Here is a 22,916-nt window from a genome sequence, read left to right on the forward strand (position 1 = left end):
CTAAAAAACAAATTCGTTAAAGTTTTTTACAAAAAAAATGGTTTAAAAAAATGGTGAAAATTTACTAAAAAACTTTCAGTTAAATATTTGGTTCAGTTCAAATGGTGAATATATATTCATATTGTATAAATATATCACATGTTAGTTCAGTCCAAATGGTTGGTGTTGTATGTTGTTAAACCATGGGTCGGGGGTTCGAACCCCATCCTTTACACGATATTGGATATTTGGTTTTAGAATTAATTATTGGCTTAAATGGTCATTTCAACGTTTTTTGGTCAGTCAACTGACGCAAGGGCACAAACTGCCCCGCCCAAATTTCACAGTGGCAGAACCTTCGCAATTTCGTTTTCAGTGGTTAATCCATCCAGCGACGATATAACCCTGGGAGGCAAATTGCAGATTTCTCTATATAAAAAGAACATGCACCAGATATCTAACGTATTTCAGTACGAATGTACGATGACCTAAGTCCACGGGCAGAAACTAGGGTTGGTATTTTATTGAGTGTAGTACATGTTGAGTTTATATATACAAATTTAATTAAGGTTAGACCCTCAGTATGATAATCAATAAGAAGCACGCACAACCGGGCCCACAACGTTAGGGTCGGCCAAACCCTTGTTTTGTGCCATCTACTAACCGCCTTGGTCCAAACTGTGGATCGAGGCCTACTAGGTATATATTTTCAGTTATATCGAATATGAATATTTTCGATAACGAATATAAAATCATGCCAAGTGGTTTTTTTTCTACTCTCTCTTTTCCCCTATGAATCAACCATTTTTGGTCACAATTAAGTTTCTATTACTATCCACAATAAAAGCCGGAGCAAAAGTCTAGGCACCGCCTTTGTCGACATACCACGACCTCATTCGTCGATGTCTCACGTTTGAACACTCCCACCAGAAACTTGGACCATACCAAATTTATACTCTTTTCATTACTTTGACTGTAACATATTAAATGAACTCGAGTAAAATAAGATCGAGGCGAGTTATAAATAAACAATTGTGAAATGATGGCTTGTTCATGGTCTAGGCCAAACCGTAAATACATTGCTAGTAACTGTTTATGATCATTAATATTAAAACGTTTAACATATTAATTAACTTTCATCAATTTCAGGAACCAAATTATGTTACTTTTGTGCAAACTATTGGACTACATGTGTAATTGACTTTTAAAGCATACTTCATTCTGTGAACCTTTAAACTCTATAAGCATTGCCCTTCGAAGCTGCAAACCGCCCCATTGTATTAAAGTATACCTCTGGAATAAAATAAATAAATAAAAAAAATTGTGGGGGTTAGTCCATAAACTAACTAGTACTAAAAAAGTCACATAACAGCAACATCAATAAATAAGTTAAAAAGAACTAATACTCGAAATCAATTTGAGCTACAATGGAGGCTCGAGGGAGCTTCAATAACTTCATGGTAATCATCAACTGCTCACAAGGTGCTAGAACCCCACTGGGACGAATACGAATATTTTTTAAGAAAGAAGAACATGCGTGTAAGTACTTTATCAAACACATTTCATTCTCTGAACCGGAAAACCTGTAAATGCCACACTCTGAAGCGTCGTTTTGTTGTATTCCACCTATGGTATTGGTAATGGGTTAGAATCGTGCAAGAATAACCAACTAGTGTTCAAATGCGCAACTATATATATAACTATGAGATTACACAACAAACAATAAGATTGAAACTTACACATTGAATTACATGGATCTCAAGGGTTTGTAGATTCGGCGAGCTCCAAATCAACTCAAAAGCACATGATAAATTTATACGATTGCCTAAATCTATTCTAAATAATTGAAGAGCCTTGAGGGAGAGAAAGGGGGTGGAGAACCTTTTAGCACCGCCTTCTGTCAACTATACAAAAGTGGAATAAAAAAAATAATGAGACTATAAAGTAAACTTAAATGACACAACTTAGCATTAAGTACCTTGAAATCAAGTTCCAAAAAAAGCTCTTGAAGTTTTGAAAATGAACCCAAAAGCTCAAAGATAATGTTTGAACTTATTGTCGTTGTAATGTCACGTTCACTCAAGGATAAATATAACATTTTGAGATTTTTAAGGTTTGCAATCTCAACTAATTTTACTTTGCCGGGACAACTCAATTTCAAATTCTCAAACAAGGGACACATGGTAATAAACTCTCCAAGCTCACTCTTTACTCCACCAAAAGACATCTCTAACAGGGCCGGCCCGTTAGTTTTAGTAACCAAAGCTAGGGCTTTGGGCCCCCAATTTGTTTTAAAAAAATAAAGTTTGTATATATTAATTACATTTAATGACTTAAACATGTTATTGTTGTGGTTGGGTGGTTAGAGACTCGTTTTGGTTTATTTAAGCTTGTTCCATTGATTCATCAATTGTATATTTGTTTCTACTTCTTTCAAGTTTTTTTTTTTAACAATTTGGTTTATTTAAGCTTGTTCCATTGATTCATCAATTGTACATTTGTTTCTACTTCTTTCTACAACATGGTTTCTTTCACCCCAAAAGATTAATCAAAAACCAACTTTTTATGGAATTAAATAATAATAATTTCTATCTCGACATTATATTCAATATATATATGAAATATTGAATGTGAACTCTTTAACTGTTATCATTTTTTAAAAGTTCTTTATGTACTTATGTCTCACTCCAATTCAAAGTTCTCTTCAATTCACAATATTATACACACCAATGCAAGATAAAATAAAATATAGGAAAGAGCCCCGTATTTTCACTTCGCTTTGGGCCTCTAAAATGGATGGGCCGGCCCTGATCTCTAAGCTCAAAAGGTTTGGAAAACCATGAAAAGTAAGCGGAGGAGGATTGAAACAACAATTATAAAGTTTAAGATGCTCCAACTTTAAACAAGAAAAAAAATGGGTGGGCAACTTAAATGGTCTTGCACTCAAATATTGCACAAGAGTGAGGTCCTTAATTCCTTTTCTTGACAAGAACAAAATCAAGTGACAAACATATTCATCATCGAAGGACACACTTTGTTATGGTACCATTAAGATGAAGAAAAAGCCTCCTTGTAATGCTCTCACCAACTACTTGCACTCAACTACTTGTATTGCCTTTTGTTTTTGATAAATATTTAACGAAGTTCTCACCAATAACGAGTTGGCTAAGCATATTCCACTTAAACCTCTAGTTTCTCGACAAGATAACATTCCTCACAGCATCTTGTAATGGCAACCGATCCAGAATATTAGTTATCACGTTATCTGACATGTTCCTAATGAAATCTTCCGGTGCAAGCTTGGGTGATTTATTTGTCCAGTTAACCAGTTCCATTATTCTAACAAGAAGACACATATATTATAAACATAAGCCAATTATCAAATAAATATGGCACATAAACCCTAGTTTCATAAACCTTAAGATGAGGAAAATATACTGTCACAATGATTAAGTAAGAGTAATCATATTCTAAGTTTCTGACCTTAAAATTTGAAATCGTTTCGGACGAGTAACGAAAACTTTCACGCAGTCGAAGGATAGAAAAAAGGTTAGGTATATTTGTTTTGGAGGTTAAAACCTAATATATAAGGGAAAACTTTAGTATACAAAATATCATGTGTTAGTTTTTAAGGAAATATAATATTTTATTTATAGTGGGATATATGATTATAGTAATGATTAGTATTCTAATATATATTCCCTCGATTTGGTTTAAATGATTAACCACGGGGCTTAAGCAATTTGTGCTCATGGTTAGGACTTTATGAGGACTGAATCGAACTGGACGAGACCTTGTCTGTGTTCGTCCATTAAGGTTTTGTCGGATAAACGGGCGGTTCACAAACACTTTACCGAACAAAAGTTCGTGTTCATTCATTAAGGAATTGAGTTTGCCCGTGTCCGTTCATTAGTATTGTAAACAGCCGCTACCAGTCACTAATGAATAAAGGAAAACTAACAGACATTAATGGACAAAATTACACTAATGGACAACTAAACATACACGACTCCAACGAACAAACAAACATAAACAATTACATATTAATTCAAAAGGAATAATCAAAAATTCACATAAGTTCACTCACAAGATCAGAATTTCACCAGATAGTATCCATAAATATTTACCACTTAACCAAAACATGTACAGCTCGTTTATTAAACGAGTGTGACCGGGCGTAATCAAACGAGTTTTCTAATGGAAGAAAATGGTAAGAAAAACAAGGAAAACTTTTAATACCTTTCCGTTCCAATTTTTTTCCCAAAATAGACAAATTTGGAGAAAACTTTAAAAAATATCATCCAAACTTCCTTTAAATTCTTTACTTTCGTTTCCCATCTTTCACACTTGGAACACGAAGTTAAATAATAACTTTACCTTTAGTTTTACTCTTTTTTTTCTCTTCTTTGTTTCCTTTCTTCTCTTTTTATTTGTTTATTAATCTCGAGAACAGAGCGGTAGCGTTTGTAATTTTTATTCTCCTTAATAATATCAAAGTTAACAAGTTCATACCTCCATCTAGAAGAGAACCAATGCAAACATAAATGTAGAATGACAAACGAATATATCAAAAATATCAAAATGGATCAATATTCATATATAGGGCGGGGTATGGAGTATGAGATTTGTTTTAATAGGTTTCGTGGGTGTGAGGTGTGTATGATATTTGATATAACTAATACCTTATTCGATTTACTTAAAACATACATACCCGTATGTCCAAACCACACTGTAAATAACTATATAGGCATCATATAAGATATAATTATATTTTATAGAAACCATGAAGCCCAATTAGGTTTTTCACCAATATTAATATTTTAGCCGACATACTCTACGTTCATGCTTCATGTATTTATAGCTCATGTATTTATAGCACATGAATATTAATTTTAAACACACAATTTACTTTTGTTGCCACCACCATTTTAGTGCAACCATTTGAATATAACTTGATTCTTGTTGACATTAATAATTCATAACAGTGGCATGAAGTTATGACTCGTTGGTTATGTTTTATCCCTCCATCTAATGTTTGGTTTAACTGCATCGGTTATGCTTGGTTTTCCACAACCTACAATATGATAAAAAAAACTAACAAACATAGAAATGTTTTGTAGTAATATTCGTACATTTAACAAATAAATAATCTACTATACTACTATTAAAATAAGTTTTATATGACCACTTGGCCCCTTTCTATGGGGTCCAAGTAGGCACCATGTTAACAAATTTTCTATTATATCATGTAATACAATAATTTCTATCCATTAAAACGATTTTCTATTTACAGATAAACAACTAACTGAATTTATATCTTATATCATGCATATATAGTTATTTACAGTGTGGTTTGGATATACAAGTATGTATGTTTTAAGTAAATCGGATAAGGTATTACCTATATTAAATATCATACATGTCTCACACCTATGAAACCAAACCACACTGTAAATAACTATATAAGATATAAGAAAAAAGAAATTATAACCTTGCTCTAGCGGAATGAATTTTTTGGTGAATTTGAAATCCCCTGTTCCGACAGGTTGGTTTGATTTTGGTTTTGTGTATAAAATTTGTTGGGTTATATATGGGTTTATTTTAACTGGGTCTGACTTTTTACAAGACTTCAAATATAAACAAACAGAATAAAAAAAACCCGAATTAGTTTATGTGATGAAAAAGTCAAGTCGTTTATTTAAAATTGTTTGGCTTATGTTATTAATGTAAAATGACTAAAAAGGTAATACGTGAGGTAAACAGGGTTATGCTAAAAAATCCAAAACCTATTAAAAGGCCAAGTTTTTGTGGCTTATGAAAAACAATTTTTTAACCTTTTTAAAAGCCAAAATACCAAACACTTTTATCAATGTCAACCATTTTCTTTATTTATTGTTTTTTTTCAAAAACTAATAGGTCATTTCTAAACTCAATCTCAAAAACCTAAGTCTTTAACGGTCATTTTCAATGTGGTTTAATGGTAGGAAGTTTGGGTTTCTCAATGGAGACCAAAGTTCAATTCTCACTTACAACACTTTGGGGGACATAGGTGGCTTAACGAAGAAAGATCAGGATCTTTGTGATCTCCAGTTCGATCCTGAGGGCGTTCGGGTTCTACCACCAGTGGGCCTTCGGGCTGGTGGGGTTTTCCCGGAATTGGAGATCAACTGGAGGCGCTTAAGGGCTTCGTACGGCTGGCTGACCAGCTGACAGTTGTCTTTTTTCATTGGGTCATCTCGTACGGAGTACCTAAACATTCTATGTTTGTTGGTCGTTAAAAAAAACTCCTTAACTAGGTTATTTCAATTCTATGTTTTTTTGGTTAATTCGATTAAGTCTTGCAAACTAATCTAAAATAATTAAGGTATTCTAGGAGTGCGAATATGCAAACCCACTCGCGAGCTACTCGAGATAAGATTGATACAAAAAACTTGAACGAGTTGAGGCTTATGCAGTTTGTTCCTTAAATAAAGCTTATTTAGTTATCGAGCCCGAGCTTGAGCCTTGTATGAAAATATTATGTAGGATCGTTAAGCCTTAACGAGCCTTTTTATTTTGGAATTATGTTGATTAATTTAACAATGCACTCCCGAGCTTGAGCCAAGCTTTTCCTCGTTTAAAGTACTGCAACTAAGCTCGACATGATCTTAGGCTCGTTTAAGGCTTATCTCAATATATAAAAAAAAATAAAAAAAGTATATACAATAATTAATAAAGAGTAGGTGGGCCGAGCTCCAGCTTTAAAAAACAACTCAAGTGCCTAGTTTGAGTTTTCTAAAATATTTTGAAACGATCCGAGCCTGAGCACGAGCTCTCGTAAATCAAAGCAAGTCAATCTCGACTCCAATTGTTTACACCCTATCCCCCCTCCCAACCCAATCCCACCCACTCTTTTTTTTTTCAAAAGTGGATAATAAAGAGAAAAAAAAGAGTGCTCGCTTTAGCATTCTAGAAAACTCCAAAAGGATTTATTCCTTACTCAAGTACTTATTACAAATCATCATATTACCATACCAAACACTTTTAATCTGAGTTTAAGCGAATGTTGGAAGTTCTTAAGTAAGAACATGTGAAGCAAAGTGGTTCTGATCAAAGCTGTAATACTAACCAGTTTCAGTCGTGCTAGAAGATATAACAAGTCATTACTAGGTCGTATATATGTCAGCTAAGCTAACTTCTCTTCTTTTAGCCTATACGAAGACCGTTAATTAAGTGTTTTGTATTAACTCATGTTTGATTAGATTGTGTGTGACCTTTCATTATTGTAAGTGTCACAAAAGAATCGGCTAACGCTATGCCAGCTAGTCCGGTGCGTCACTTTCTTATTAGAGTAAAGTGAGAATGATTAAAAACTTGTAACATAAAATTTAACATAATTTTGGAAATAAACAAGACATGTTATATATTGATAGGGTGTTGCTAAACGTACCCCCTCTTATAACATTTTTACTAAATATACACCCCCTAAAGTTATTAGATTAATTACTATTACCTCATAGCATTCTTTATATACATATTAGTCCCTATAACATTTTTTTCACTTAATAATCTCCACTACATATATCAAATTAAAAACTATCAAGTATTAATATTAATTTATTTTTTTAGTATTAATTTTGTAAATATTTAATATATCTTTTCTTTAATTTTAATAGTATATATATTTATAATATCCTTATTTTACCTCTTTATCTTTTACAAAACAAACCCTAAACCCGAAAACATAAACCTTAAACCCGAAAACCTAAACCCTAAACCCGAACTCTCAATCTAGTGCTCTGTATAAGCAGAACAGACATCTTTCATCAACATTAAAAAAACATCATCAATAACACAGCAAGACTACTTCAAACACGAGTACGACACGAAACATCAAAAACATCCAGTGCCACACAAGCAATCCAATATTTGCAAAATGTCCAAACTAAGAAACCAAACATCACCTTAATTCATACTAGACTAACAAACACGTGTTCATTTCTCCTTACACAATGAGCTCATAAATTCATAAAAGATAAGTTTAAAAGACCTAAAACTAATATAGATTGATATCAACATCCGGGTAGGTTCGTTGGAGCTTCAACAACTTCACAGCAAACAAAAACTTCTCGTCAGACTCTGCAGACGAGAGGGAGTGAATAACAAGTTTTTTTTCAGAAAACAGGAGCATGCATGTAAATCCCTAATCAAGTATACTTCATTCATTGAACCTTTCAAATCTTTAAACACCGAACTTTGAAGCTGCAAACCGCCCCCATTGTATTAAAGTATACCTCTGAAATAAAAATATTAAAAAAATTGTGGGGGTTAGTACAGAAACTAACTAGTACTAAAAAAAGTCACATAACAGCAACAACAATAAATAAGTTAAAAAGAACTAATACTCGAAATCAATTTGAGCTACAGTGGAGGCTCGAGGGAGCTTCAATAACTTCATGGTAATCATCAACTGAGCACAAGGTGCTAGAGCCCCGCTGGGACGAATAAGAATACTTTTTAAGAAAGGAGAACATGCGAGTAAGTACTTTATCAAACACATTTCATTCTCTGAACCTGCAAAACAACCTGCAAGCACCACGCTTTGAAGCGCCGTTTTGTTGTATTCCACCTCTGGTATTGGTAATGTGTTAGAAACCTGCAAGAATAACCAACTAGTGTTCAAATGCGCAACTATATAACTATGAGATTACACAACAAACAGTAAGATTGAAACGTACACATGGAATTACATGGATCTCAAGGTTTTGTAGATTCGGCGAGCTCCAAATCAACTCAAAAGCAAATGATAAATTTATGCGATTGCCTAAATCTATTCTAAATAATCGAAGAGTCTTGAAGGAGAGAAAGGAGGTGGAGAACTTCTTTCTAGCACCATCTTCTATCAGCTGTAAAACGTGGAATGAAAAAAAATAATGAGGCTATAAATTAAACTTATATGACACAGCTTAGCATTAATTACCTTGAAATCAAGTTTCAAAAAAAGCTCTTGAAGTTTTGGAAGAGAACCCAGAAGCTCAAAGATATTGTTCGAACTTATTGTCGTTGTAATGTCACGTTCACGCAAGGACAAAGATAATATTTTGAGATTTTTAAGGTTTGCAATCTCAACTAGTTTTACTTTGCCGGAATAATTCAATTTCAAATTCTCAAGCAAGGGGCACATACTAATAAACTTCCCAAGTTCACTCTTTTCTCCACCAAAAGACAACTCTAAGCTCAATAGATTTGGAAAACCATAAAAACTAAACTAGGTGGAGGATTGAAACAACAAAAATGAAGTTTAAGACGTTCTAACTTTAAACAAGAAAAAAGATGGATAGGCAAATTTAATGGTCTTGCACCCAAGTATTGCACAAGAGTGAGGTCCTTAATTCCTTTTCTTGACAAGAACAAAATCCAGTTACAAATATATTCATCAGTCAGTTTGTTGTTGTGGAGGACACACTTTGTTATGGAACCATTAAGATGAAGAAGCATCATACTTATAACGCTCCCATAACTATTTGTATTTCCTTTTGAAAGAAATTTAAAGAAGTTCTCATCAATAACGAGTTGGCTAAGCATATTCCACTTAAACCTCCAGTTTCTCGACAAGATACCAGTCCTTACCGCATCTTGTAATGGCAACCAATTCAGAATATCTGGCATGTTGCTAATGAAATCTTCATGTGCAAGCTTGGGTGCTTTATTTGTCCGGTTAATTACATATGCATATCAAGTCTTCCCACAACACATGATTATTGCTAAATTTTGAAAGTAATATATAAACTAGTAACATACAGTAAGGTTTTTCAATTAACAATTTGTAACTATTAACATACATTAAGCTATTCACAATTTAACATACAACTTGAATTAACATATAAACTATTAATATACAGGAGCTTACTAGGGTTAGAATGGTGAAAATTAGGGGTAGAAGTGAGAGGGGTTCGAGGCCGACGGTGAAGAAGCGAGCAATCCATGGCGAAAAGAATCCGGCAATGGGCTACGGTGAGAACTAATTACACCGTCAAAAGCTGAAGGTGAGAGAATGAGAGGGGCCAGTTTGAACCTAGGGTATTTTTTTATTTTAAAAGCCAAGTACGAGAAAGAAAAACTAATTGGCTGGGAGTTTAAGTTTATAGTTAAGCTCTTTGGATTGAGATTTAGTTTGTTGTTGCGAGCCTGTTTTGAACTTACATGGGTTTGTAGTTAAGTTGGAGTTTAAATGTAGCTTTTGGGTTTATTGTAGTTTCAACTGTATTTGTTGTTATCATCTAAGAATTACATAGTACTTAATACTTACTAGTAGGAGAGCCCGCGGTTGCGACGGGTGTCTAAAAACTAACTATTGCAGCTAGAACTAACAAGGTCATTCAAGTGTTTTCCTAGAATGCACTAATACGCGTTTGAGTTATATTATCGAAGTAAACTAAGACACGAATGTTCGTTGATGTAATTTAAATATGAACTCAACATGTAGATATATGTTTAGGTATTAATGGTAAAGTGATGGTTTTAGTGTTTTGGTTAAATCAATTTGTGACTTGGAGTAAATAACAACTATTATTTTGTCAATATTGGGTTCATATCATAATCACAAATTTAATTTGGGATTATGTTTAGAGTTGAGTTCACAAACATGTAACAAGTATTGTTGTTTGTTTATTAATCATCATATCAATATCCAACATGTAAGTAATATGTACGGCTATTTGTTTATTAAGTATATCACTAATATGCAAACATAACTCTTCAAGTAACAAACAAATGTAATTTCAATACAAAAGCTACAACTATAAAAAAATATAATCCAATAAAAACTTTTAATCAAACATAAGAAAGTTTGAAAAATACTCAAGACAACAAAAGTAACATAAATGTCAAAAATCAAAATACATCTTTTGCTGAAGCAGTTTTAGGTTAGATGATTCCAATTTTGTTAGCAACATCCAACGCCACATAATCCGAAGTCAACCGCACAAAAGCTTTTTTAGTTCCATCACGCCTACATTACATTCAAACAAAACATAAGCTAGTTGCCCCTTGAAACATAATAACCAATACAATATTACTCTTCACAAGAATTACCCGAAATCACTTTGTCACGATATCCGAAAACAGCCATGATGGCACTTTGAGCCAAGAATGATAGAAATTTGAAACTCAAATCAACTCTTATCTTGAGCTTCGACCCGTTTACTTGAACAATTTTGTTCTACTCTGTAATCCAAAATATGTTTTATATTTCCAAAACTACCCCTGGTATAAAACAAATTAGATAAGGTAGAGTCCAATTTTGACTATTTAACTAACAGTTAGTCAAACTTGAAGTTTCAACTAAACTCAATGAACCATCGAAACTTGAAGTTTCAACTAAACCATTTGCAACAGTTAGTCAAACTTGAATATCAAATGCCCATATTGCCCTTGCAAATAATCCCCATAAAAATGCTAAATTCGCTTTGCACTAATCTGCATGATCTCAAATCATATTGTGCTATTGATCAAGTTGACCACCAAAATGAGTCCACGTGTTTTTCAATACAGTGACAGCGATTTTAAAATTATATGTTTATTCATATTCGCGATGTTCATGGTTCGGTTTAAAACGATGAAACCACCTAAACCGGTCGTTGGTTCTGGTTTAGCGGTCAGTTTTTTGTATTCTCTTTCGGTCAGTCGGCTTCATAAATTTCAAACCATGTTAAAACTGGACCAGGCCATAAAATTTTTAGTATATTTTAATGTTCTTAAATATTTTATATTGCAATTATTTTTGTATTAGTTTTGATAAATTATAAAACTGCTTTTTGTTCCCAATTTGGTTTTCATCATTTTTATACAATTTATGTTATGATGGAAACATGAGCTACAAATGTTAATATGAGTGCAGAGCAAGCAACATCTTATTTTATACTACTTTGATAGCTTATTTTTTCATAACTTGTTTTATGCTTTGACAACCCTTTCTATTTATTATTTTATACAATTAATATAACGTCTCAATAAAACCCAAACCATGGCCCGCACACGACCCGTTTACCTAAATGGGTATGGAGTTCTATGTAAAGATGCATATTTAGACTAATGGGATCGTAAAAAGGCTCGCATGAACTTAGGAGATGATACCTTTTGTGATCGTTTCTTTTTATGATTGTTACCTTGTATGATCATATAAGCCATATTGTGATTGTTCCCTGCATTCGCCTCCGGGGCTTGAAAATTGTGAGGCCCACACGATCACGGGTTCTTGTTTTCTAAGTTTTATCAACTACTTGAGATCCCTTTATCAGGTATAAATTGTAACGCATTGGCTATATGTAACCAACACCATAATTAATACAATTATTATAATCGAACTTAAGGACTTTAAGTATTTTTGTAATTTAGCTTAACAAGGGTATATATGTATTTTTGTAGGTTTGTTCATGGAGTTTCAACAAAAAGTTATAGCTTTTGGATCCTAAGTTAACAACTCGTTTCTTCATTGGACTTGCGGTCACGGCGGCGACATCAATAGCCATTGCACTACATGAAAGTTTACTATGTATTAAGGATTTGCATTTTGAAAGTCATTGGCATTTACATATATCCCTTTCCTAAGTTCATTTATTACATATTTACTTGTCCCTTAAAAATCAATTACAAATTTCTCCTTCCTAAACCACATATATTACATATCTTCCCATTTCATTAAAATTAGCATATAGAAAGACTATTTTACCCTTAATGAACTAATTAAAGAACTTTTTACATATATCCCCTTCTTATGAGCAACAATTACATATATCCCCATTTAAACCCAAACCGAGTCATTGTTAACACGAACACATCAAATCTAATAAATTCAATAGGAGTTATTTTTTTTAATCGTTAGCAAATATGAAAATAAACATTTTTTTACCATAGTGTATAGGTTCAATATTTCTAACATGGGTGGCATATATAATTTGAAATCACATTATAAACATACTTGACTAGGGATGAGCACGGTACCGGTACCGAAAATACCGATCCCGAAAATCTCAAATCTTTGGTACCGGTACCGAAATATTCGGTTCGGTACCGGGACGGTACCGGGATTATACCGGTACCGAAGATAAAAAATCGGGAAATACCGGAACCGTACCGTATCGGTACTGTACCGATCCCGAAACTTAAAATTTTGATACCGATTTGGTACCGACGGTACCGATTTCGGTACCGGTACCGGTACCGGTACCAATCGTTACCGGTACCGATTTTGCTCATCCTTAGAGCTGGGCTGGTGAAGTAGAAGGGTGTGTGGTTTGAGAAGATTGCATGTTTGGGCTGTTAAGGTTCCGTTTAGGTGGGCTGGCTTGTGGATTTATAGCTGGACTTTGGGAGAATGATAATGGTTGGGTGAAGACTGTTGGAGATGGATCAATGAATGAATGATGGGAGGGGGTTGTAAATGGAAACTTTTTTTTCATCAAACGTGACGTGCCGAGAATATATTATTTTTGCTGTGGAAATTTCTAAGCATTGATAGCCACAATAACTTGTTGGGTACCCGATGAAAATGCATAGGAAGGTACGAGGTTCAAGTTTGTTGGTATGGGTCGCGTAGTGTTTGGGTAGCACGCACAACCAAACACATGAGGGTGTTCATAAGTTGGTTCACGAAGATATAGAGCGGATGTTGGGGATCAATTTTGGAGAGGTGGGGTGGGAAGAACAGTATGTAGATAAGAAGCCATGTGAAGAGATTCAACCCAAAACGTGTAAGGGAGTGAAGCATGAATTAATAATGTAAACGTAATCTCGTTTAGACGGTGAATCATCCGTTCGTATTTGCCGTTTTGTTGAGATGTACGTGGGCATGAGAAACATAATTGAGTGATTATTTATTCCCCGCCCATATGATATTAGAAAGATTGTATTTTCATTTTGAATTGGGTTTGAACAAAAGCATGAAAATGGGCAAATTTAGTGAGTGTTTCAGACTTATTATTAGAGGATAAACCCATGTCTATTAAGTGAAAGCATTCACCAAAACCATATAATATGTATATCCTGCATGACTTGAAATAGGAGAGGTCCTGTAAAATAGCAAATGGCACCAAAGTATTAGAAACTCTGTAAAATAGCAAATGGCACCAAAGTATTAGAAACTGAATCCGAAAACGGTAATTGTATATGTTTCGACAATTGACATGAATGACAAACAAAAGGAAATGACTATTTATTTCAAGCAATAAATTTATTTAAATGTAGAAACCCCATGACGGGTTGACCTGGGTTTTCAAATCGGTTGTGCCATGAAGGAGACTCTTAAGCGGAAGCAAAACAAGCAGTAGTGATGGAACTATTGTTGGTGAACGGGTAGAGGTGACCCGAACTATTTTGACGACTCAGGATCGTCCCATCCTTGAAATCCTTCACAGAAAATCCAAATGGGTCAAATTAAAAAGATTCCAATTGTTAATATTAGATTGTCAGACATAAATAAGGTTCTTTAAAATTGGGTTTAAAAAGAACAAATTTTAAAGTATACGGTTTGGATATTGGCGGTACCCGATCCAAGTATTGTAATTTTGTTGCCATTTCCTACAAATATTGACGATATTGGTGAATACGAGGAAAAAGTATCGAGTTTACTTGGATCATAGGTCATTTGGTTGTTCCATAGTCATAGTTTGAAACGCAGCAGCACTCTGAGTGGGCTCCATTGGGTCATACTCGGCCAGGTTCACTTGAGTTGTAGAGGAGCCGGATCTGTTTACCACTATTTCGATGAGCTTGTTTGGGCTTCCATGGTTGGGCCCATCCTTGAGTTGGAAACGAACACGAAGGCGGGGCTAATAAGTAGGGATGGCAATGGGTCGGGTTTGGGTCGTGTTTAGGTATTCCCAAACCCATACCCGGTTATTAAAGTCCATCCCAAACCCGCCGGGTTTCAGGTTTTCCCATCGGGTTTCGGATTTTCAATCGGGTTTTGATAAAATATCCGTCGGGTATACCCGGCCCAAAATCCGTCGGGTTTTGACAAAATATAACTAATCGATTACAAATATGGTTACCATAAAGATAAAATATCTCAAATAATTAACATAACCAAGTTTTGACAAATAATTTATTTGGAATATAGTATATTTATAATATAATAATCTATATCGGGTACATCGGGTATATAATCGGGTAAATGGGTTTATTCTATCGGTAATCGGGTCGAAGTAATCGGGTATATTAAAAATCCCAAACCCGTGAAAAATTTTTAAAACTAATCCCAAACCCTAATGGGTCGGGTATTACCCGTCCCTTTTACGCCGGATTTCGGGTTTTCCAATTGGGTTCGGGTTTCTTTACCATCCCTACTAATAAGGAGCAATGGGCCAATACAGATATGGAGGTGGTTGGACAATAGGGTTGGTCGTAGGAGACTGAGTTAGTGGTCCTGAACCACGTGTATTGTTGGGTTTACCCGTTCTTGGGTGTTCACGCTTACCAGATTTGTTATTGGGCCGACGTTGGGGAGGGGTAGGCCCACGGTTATTGGTTTCCCGTGGAACAATGGCTGGGTGGCGGTTACTGACTGCAGCTGCTACAATGGGTGTTGGAACTTGTGTCTCACGAGTATGCTAACGTAGCATCTCCGGTTGCAACATGCTACACATATTCTCCCATGATGGGAGAGTTTGGTTAAGAAACGAGGCCACAATATCATACTCCGGTGGAAGACCACATACGAGTTGAAGAACTAGTCGTTGTTCAGTAACTAGCGAATCAACATCAACAAATTGATCCGCGAGTTCCTTGAGACTTTGGCAGTAAACTTCAAGTAAGGGCATGGCTTGGCTTTGAGAGATAAGTTCGTAAACTCGTGTTCCAAAGTAGCGGCTCGTGACCCCTTGTTGTTGAGGAAAATTCCATTGACATGATTCCAAGTCTCCAGAGAAGTGGACTCATGTCAAGGACCCGAACAAGCAGGTCATCAAAGAGGGTCCCATAAATCTATTGGAGGACCACCACATCGATCTTCATCCATGAGGGGTAGTCTGCATGTGTCTTGGCAGGGGCGTACCGTTGATGTGACTCAACACATCGTAGCCTCTGGAAAGGAGCTGGAAAAGTTTTACCTAGGAGTAAGAGACCTTCACTCCATCAAGAACGCGGACCATATTTTGGATGTTAATGATGGTGTAAATGGGGTGTAAGGCTTGTGATTTTGGGTCTGCCATGACTGGAAAATTGAGAGGTCTAATGGTAGGATTAGGGATAGCGACAGAATGAAAGTTTCAAACTGCAAAGGATGATACCATGAGAGATGTGGGAATATTTCAATATCCGTTATTCACTTGGTAAAACCCTTAATATAATACAAAGTCAAGAGGTGAAATAGGAAATGTGTCTAACAAACCTAACAAACTGATAAATAAAGTTTACAAGATAATACAATTAATATAATTATAATAAACCAATAATATCTCAAGATATTATCAGTTAGCGCACTGTGTTTTGTTGGGGATCGTGTGCACATATTATTTCCAACAAAACTCTCTCTTGAGGAAAAAAAAGAACATCATTCGGTTTGAGGTGAATTCTCCACTGTTATCACGTTGTATCTTCTTAATTTGCTTCCCAAATTGTGTTAGCACCCATCCTATGATGAAATTCAATAAACACTCACTTGTATCGCTTTTGTGTTTAATGAGATAAGTCCACACCGCCTACTAAAATCATCAAGAATTGTCAAAAAGAAACTAGCATTTGAGGTAATAGGTTTGCGATATATTCCCATGTGGCTGTATTAAATCAAAATTGGCATTAGTTTTAATACAACTTTTTGGAAAAGACAAACGAGTAAATTTAGCTTTATTACTGCAAGCATCATCAACATTGTCTCTAAGGTTAAAATATGTATTCTTAAAAAATCAATTTGATATAACTTATAGCGTATGAGGCATGACCCAATCTTTTGTGCCCAAACTTATGCGTCTGTCTTTGACATCTTAGCGTTTCTTTCTTTGACTACCATGCCCATGCGATACATACCATTCACATGTTTACCCACTCCAGTTATCTTCTTTAAATGTAAGGCTTACATACAACAAAAATCAGGGAAGAAGCTCTCAACGCACTAAGGATCATTTGCTAATCGACCAACCAAAGCAAATTACAATTGAAATCAAGTATATATAAGTTTGTAATTATTGTCTAGTTTGTTAAGATGCTTTCACCCATAGCTTTAAAAGATATTGACATAGTTAGGAATCATAACTGGTGCTTCATTTGTGCACTCGGTGTAATTTTCGAGTAGGTTAAGTGTGTGGACTATATACTCGCTTGATCTAGAGTCTATAATCCACTTGTCATGCTGTTGTAACTTACCTACCATAAACTTCAAACTCAAGTACATAAATCATTATATTTTTCGAGGGACAATAGTAGAATACCGATCAAAAACTACACAGACCTATCTCTAAACAAAATACATAAATATAAAAAGGAAATAAAAGTTAAACGAGACAATATTTAGGGCGGTTCTGTAAATTTTATGGAGGTGGCTTGGTGAAGATTTCAAGTAATCATTACTTTTTATTTATTAATGAGTTAGTCTTACCATACATTCTATTTGTGTTGGTATCAAATGTGTATTTGATTTCGAGTAGGACTAGGCCAAATGACATCTATATAAGCCTTTGGTATATGATGTAAGTTAATTAACTTTTTAGTTTGTCCTGGGATCGAAGGTTTTTGTTTGTCAATTAATATTTGCGTGTTCAATTTAGTTGATTGCAATACAAGTATTTTGTTTACTTTATGTTTGTACCGCAAAGTGGTAATTAAAGGTGTGCAATCAAAATTCCTTCCAAGTCCTAATGTGGTCCTATGTTATCTTTGTTTGACTTAGGGTAACAACAAGAGAGGTTGATTTCTAATTTGGGTTTGTGACAGTACTTGTGAAACTCTCCTGGTTTAACACTAAATAAAGAGGAGATTGTTTTTCTTAAGTATATTAATAAAATAAGACTAGCAAGTGACTAGACTTAAAAAGACACCCAGTTACAACAAACCCACCCAATTACCCTACGTTATCTTAAAACGAAAAATTACACCACGCCTCCTAATATATTCCCATCAATTTCCCTCTATTCTCTACCCAAACGTCGTACCCAAAAAAGCGATAAACTCGAATTAAACCTCAAACTCAATAAATTCACATAAGATGACTTTAGGAATGATTTTCAAGAATTAATGAGTCGATTTGTTTTGAAAATAACTATTTGGAATCTTCCTTTGATAGACCATACCTTCTATATAAAAGATTTTTTTTATTTTCTTTTTAAGAAAACCAAAATTACGCTGATGATGGCTTCCTCCCTACTGCGCCTCACAAGGTCCTTCATCCCGTTCCGTCCAGCGGCCCTAGCTGTTTCTGCACATCGTCAACTCAACATTCACAGCATACGTCAGCATTCAACGAACACCACTCAAACAAGGCAGTTTTCGTCACCGTCAGAGGACGCGCCACCACGTACTGGTTTGCTTTTTAACTAGTGTTTTAAAAACCGATAAATACAGGCCGGTTCAACCATTCCCTGTAGGTAAATAGAAATAGTTCTATCGACTTGACTTGAAGTTTAAACTTGTTGGACTCGGTCTGCCCAAGAGACATATTAAATTGATGTGGCTAGTACGTTATGATCCAAGTCGGGTCATACCCAATAACAAGCTAGACAAACACCGATAATATTCGTTCATATATGATGTGATCATAACAAATGAATATTAACACTTGAGTTATTTGGAAAGGGGTTTCTAAATAAAATGTACTTGTGTAATAAACAAATCATATGGATGATTTATGTTTTATGAAAGAACATTACATAGTGTTATTTAAGTTGGTTAAATAACAATATGTGAATAATAATAACCAAGCATGTCTCTTAACATATAATAGGTTTTATAAGTTATAAGTTATAAACTTATAAAAGTATATATGTATGGATATATATATATATATATATATATATATATGTTTAAAGTTTTATAAAAGAAAAAAGATAATAACTCTTTCAAATGTAATATTATTATATGTTTGAGTGGAGACATGCAAGGTGAGTGGAGACATGCAATGGTTATTATTGGTGGAGAGAAAGATGCCTTTAAATAAAACCAAGTCTTTCTCTTTCATTCTTTCATAACACACATAATTTCCAAGTAAACTTTTCTCTCTTCCTCTCTTGGGTATTTTCATCCAACATAAGAAAAGAAGAAGAAAATTTCAAGTGCAAATCCTAGCTAGAAGTGGTGTGTTGTTGAAGCTTGGGGTATGCTAGCTTGAGGAGCTTCCATATTCAAGTTCTTACCTTTCAATCATCATCTCTTTCACCCGGTTTTGTCATATTGAAAGGTAGTAGTAACATGCATGGACTTATAGTGACATGCATGTATTTGATAGTGTGTAATTCGTATTTGGATCCGGGTTTGGGTTTTGCATGTTTAAAATTGGTTTTATACATATCATATTAACAAGATTTAAAACTTTTATATCCGCTGCGTTTTTGGTAAAATAGGGATTTTATCACTTTGATAATCCTGTTAAAACCCAACAAAACCCCCGATAAAAAATGGTTAAACCGGTTTGGACCGTCATACCAGTTTTTTAAAGCCCCATTTAGTTTTTACCAATTTTTTTAACTTAGCTAAACTTTATTTTTATTTTTATTTAATATTGTACCTGATTATTTTTTGAGTTGAAATTATATTTTATAGAATTTAGTTTTAACTGGTTAACATGGTTGAACCACCTGGTACAGCTTGTTTATAAAACATGGTTTTCAACCTATCTATTTTATAAGTTGAATGAATGCCTTAATATCTTTTTCAACTTCAGTTAGATTTGATCTATGGTTCCTAGCGTCTCAAATGCAAATAATGTCCGGAGTTCCTTCAATGCTATTAACTCTAGTTAACGATGAAGAGGTGACCGTAAGCATCCCCGGAATGGAGAAGATGGCTACTAATCTGGGCCCGCGTGTAACGTTACAAATGCCAAAGTTAGGGGAATATGATCAGGAAGTTTTTCCTAACTATTTTTTTGAAGACGACAATTTGCTCCTCGTCTTCAAAACCAGTAAAGAAACCCACCTTGCAGCCATCAAATTCCCGGAGAACGTTCAACACATGTTTAGAATGCAGGGATTTTCAAATGGAAGGACGGATATAACCTTTTTAGGACTGGAAAACACTAATTTCCTTGACCCCTTTGTTATTCATCGTCCTACACCTTACTGTGGTAATTACTATCCCAATGATCAGTATCTTATTAGCGGTGCAAAGGCTCACGAGTTGTTTTTTCAAGCTTGAGTTCAGCTGTTTTATTATTTTATACACATTTATAGTTATATTTATAAATTTGAGAAAAAACTTATAAATTATTAGGTATCTTATGATATGAAAAATTGAAATTCTACAACCGTTTACTTATTTTGTGAATGGTTGCTTTCAGTTGCATTTGATCGATCGTTTCTAGGAAAGAAACTTTGTGAAATAATAGCTAACTCGGGGGTGAAGAGTAAGTCGTTCACATTGTATAAGAAGGATACAGATGAAAGCATGTACATAAAAGGGAATATGCCTGGAGTGGAGAAGATTGTGGTAAATAAAGAAGGTTTGTGTGTGTCGCTAAACATGCCCGGTTTCGAGTTAGAGGATGTGGAGTCGGGTTTTGAATATGACACGCTCATTATTGAAGGAAAACGAGAGAACGAGCATTATATCGCAGGGATACGTGTACCAGAGGGTTTTAAGAGGGAGCGTGATATGATCAAGAGAGAGATGCAAGATGGACTGTTTAAGGCAACTCTTCCCCATGCTAATGTTAACAGGCTCGCGTTCAGTGCGTATCGCTATATAATCAAGAGATACGGAAGCTAGCTATATATATCTTAATGTAAGTTTTGATCCGCTTGATTTCTAAGAAGTAAACCAGCAGCCTTATACAACATTCATGTAATTATTACGTCATTTTTAGCGTGATTTTGGTGGATTAAATTTCTTTATTTAGCTGCTGATTATGGCGTATGCAGCACCAATTACTCATTAATGGATTAATATGGCTTTTGGTAACAAGTCAATTTAAAAACTTTAGCTAAAGGTGAAAAACTCAAACTGGGTTAAAAGTCTTATCAAAGTCTATTTTAACCTCATGAATCGTTTCGATTTAGAGATGTAGAATAGGATTTTTATTTTGTAATCATAAATGGAACACATATAAAATCGGACAAAATACTGTTTTCTGGACTTTAATGCTTGTTTTAGTATCAATTCGTTGTGAAGTTAGAAAAATTAGGTGTCGTGATCATCAAGCTATTTTAATTTTGAAGTTAGATTCGAATTAGATTTTAAAAACCCATTCAAGAACATCACAAATATATCTTTTCGGACAGTTAAAAATCAACATCATGGGAGCTTGAACTCTTGCTGGCTTTTAATTTTCCATTTTTAGATATTGTTCAAACTAGAATTTGTTTGTGCATAGATAAATAATCAAGTGTGATGATTAAAAACTCAAAATAAACTATCAGCATTCCAATTCGTTACATAGTATATGAAGAAAATAAAGATGACAATTATTTTCAGTGTAAAACTGAAAAACAAACAAAAGATAGAAAATGTATAATCAAATGAATGTTTACATTAATAAAGGATTGACTCGAATTACCGAAAGAGTATACATCTACTTTTAATCCCCTTTTATAGATGATTTCATCTAAAAACACACACTTAAACTGACACCTGGAACATGCGGCAAAATTTCTTCTGTTAACTTGCTAAAAGCTTCTAATAAAATGTTAAGGGCTCCTTCTATACCAATTAATAACACTACTTTGCTCAAGTGTAGCGGTGTTATCCAGCCCTAGGACTCCATACCAGTCGAGTTGACCATCGACTATTTTCTTTCGGGAGTGTGTAGCGGTGTTATCCAGCCCGAGGACTCCATACCACACTACGTGAAAATTGACCTTCGGCCACACGAAAAAAGTGTGGCCGTAGGCCTTTGGCCACACACATTTGGTTCAAGTCATATATGGCCAAAGGTCGCGACACCGTGGGTATGATATGGCCACACACAGTTTTTAGTGGCCTTATGTGGTAATAAGTGTGGCTAAAGGGTACAAGCATTAGTTGCTGGCCATCAAGAATCCTCTCCAATAAGTGTGGCTAAACGGTAGAAAATGGTCACATGACTATTTACTATGAGTGACCATTGCACGTATACAACCACATGAATTCATGTTTCAGCCACATGAATTTTATAATAATGTGGCCAATAGGGTTGTATTAAGCTTGCATTGTGACCTATACCGTGTGGATATAGCAAAGAAATGGCCACTTAAATAAAAAATAGAGTGGCTAATTATATCATACAGACACTAGAAATTACATTAAAAGTGGCTAAAAATGTTTGCTTGCCACCCAAACACTCCTTTGTAGATTATAGTGTGGCTATTGTCTTACCGTTTGTCACACATAATGCTTTTTGTAATTTAAAGTGTGGCTATTGTCAAACTTTTCGTCACACATAGTGAGGTATTGTGTGGCTAATCATATCATATAGACACTGGAGGTTATTGTCAATGTGGCTAAAAATGTGAACTTGCCAGTCAAACACTCTTTTGTAGTTTGTGGTGTGGCCATTGTCTTACCGTTTGTCACACATAATGCTTTTGTAATATAAAGTGTGGCTATTATCATACTTTTGTTCACACATAGATAAATGTGGCTATTTCATAAGTTTAACAAACACAATAACATAAATTCAAAACAAGTTTACATTAACAAACCTTCACTAATAAGTTATGAATTCAAAATATTTGAAACTACTACTAATTACTACCGACCTCAAACTTTCTCATAAACTAATCAAATTGTTTTTGACTCCTTTCTTCGTTTTCCTTAAGTTCTTTTTCCATTTATTCCAT

The 22,916-nt window shown here is 34.6% G+C and overlaps 2 long non-coding RNA genes and 1 pseudogene across 2 annotated transcripts in view; all 3 read right to left on the reverse strand.

Annotated features, from left to right (window-relative positions):
• The window catches only part of LOC143550013 (uncharacterized), a 39,445-nt gene extending 37,674 nt beyond the window's left edge, over positions 1–1,771 (reverse strand). Inside the window, exon 1 of the long non-coding RNA XR_013138253.1 lies at positions 1,719–1,771. This is a non-coding gene — a long non-coding RNA (uncharacterized LOC143550013). The remainder of the gene's footprint in view (positions 1–1,718) is intronic.
• A 5,979-nt stretch (positions 1,772–7,750) lies between these two features.
• LOC143550014 (uncharacterized) lies at positions 7,751–8,792 on the reverse strand. Its single transcript, XR_013138255.1, has 3 exons — positions 8,697–8,792; positions 8,364–8,614; positions 7,751–8,254 (listed from the first exon to the last, which is right to left on the reverse strand). It is a non-coding gene; the product is annotated as an uncharacterized LOC143550014 (long non-coding RNA).
• A 68-nt stretch (positions 8,793–8,860) lies between these two features.
• LOC143550025 (F-box/FBD/LRR-repeat protein At1g13570-like) lies at positions 8,861–15,776 on the reverse strand (annotated as a pseudogene).
• Positions 15,777–22,916: the final 7,140 nt, after the last annotated feature.

Source organism: Bidens hawaiensis, unplaced genomic scaffold, assembly GCF_021521415.1.
Source record: "Bidens hawaiensis isolate Kalapana, Puna unplaced genomic scaffold, B.hawaiensis_p1.1 tig00015906_1, whole genome shotgun sequence".
In the NCBI taxonomy this organism is placed as follows: domain Eukaryota; kingdom Viridiplantae; phylum Streptophyta; class Magnoliopsida; order Asterales; family Asteraceae; genus Bidens; species Bidens hawaiensis.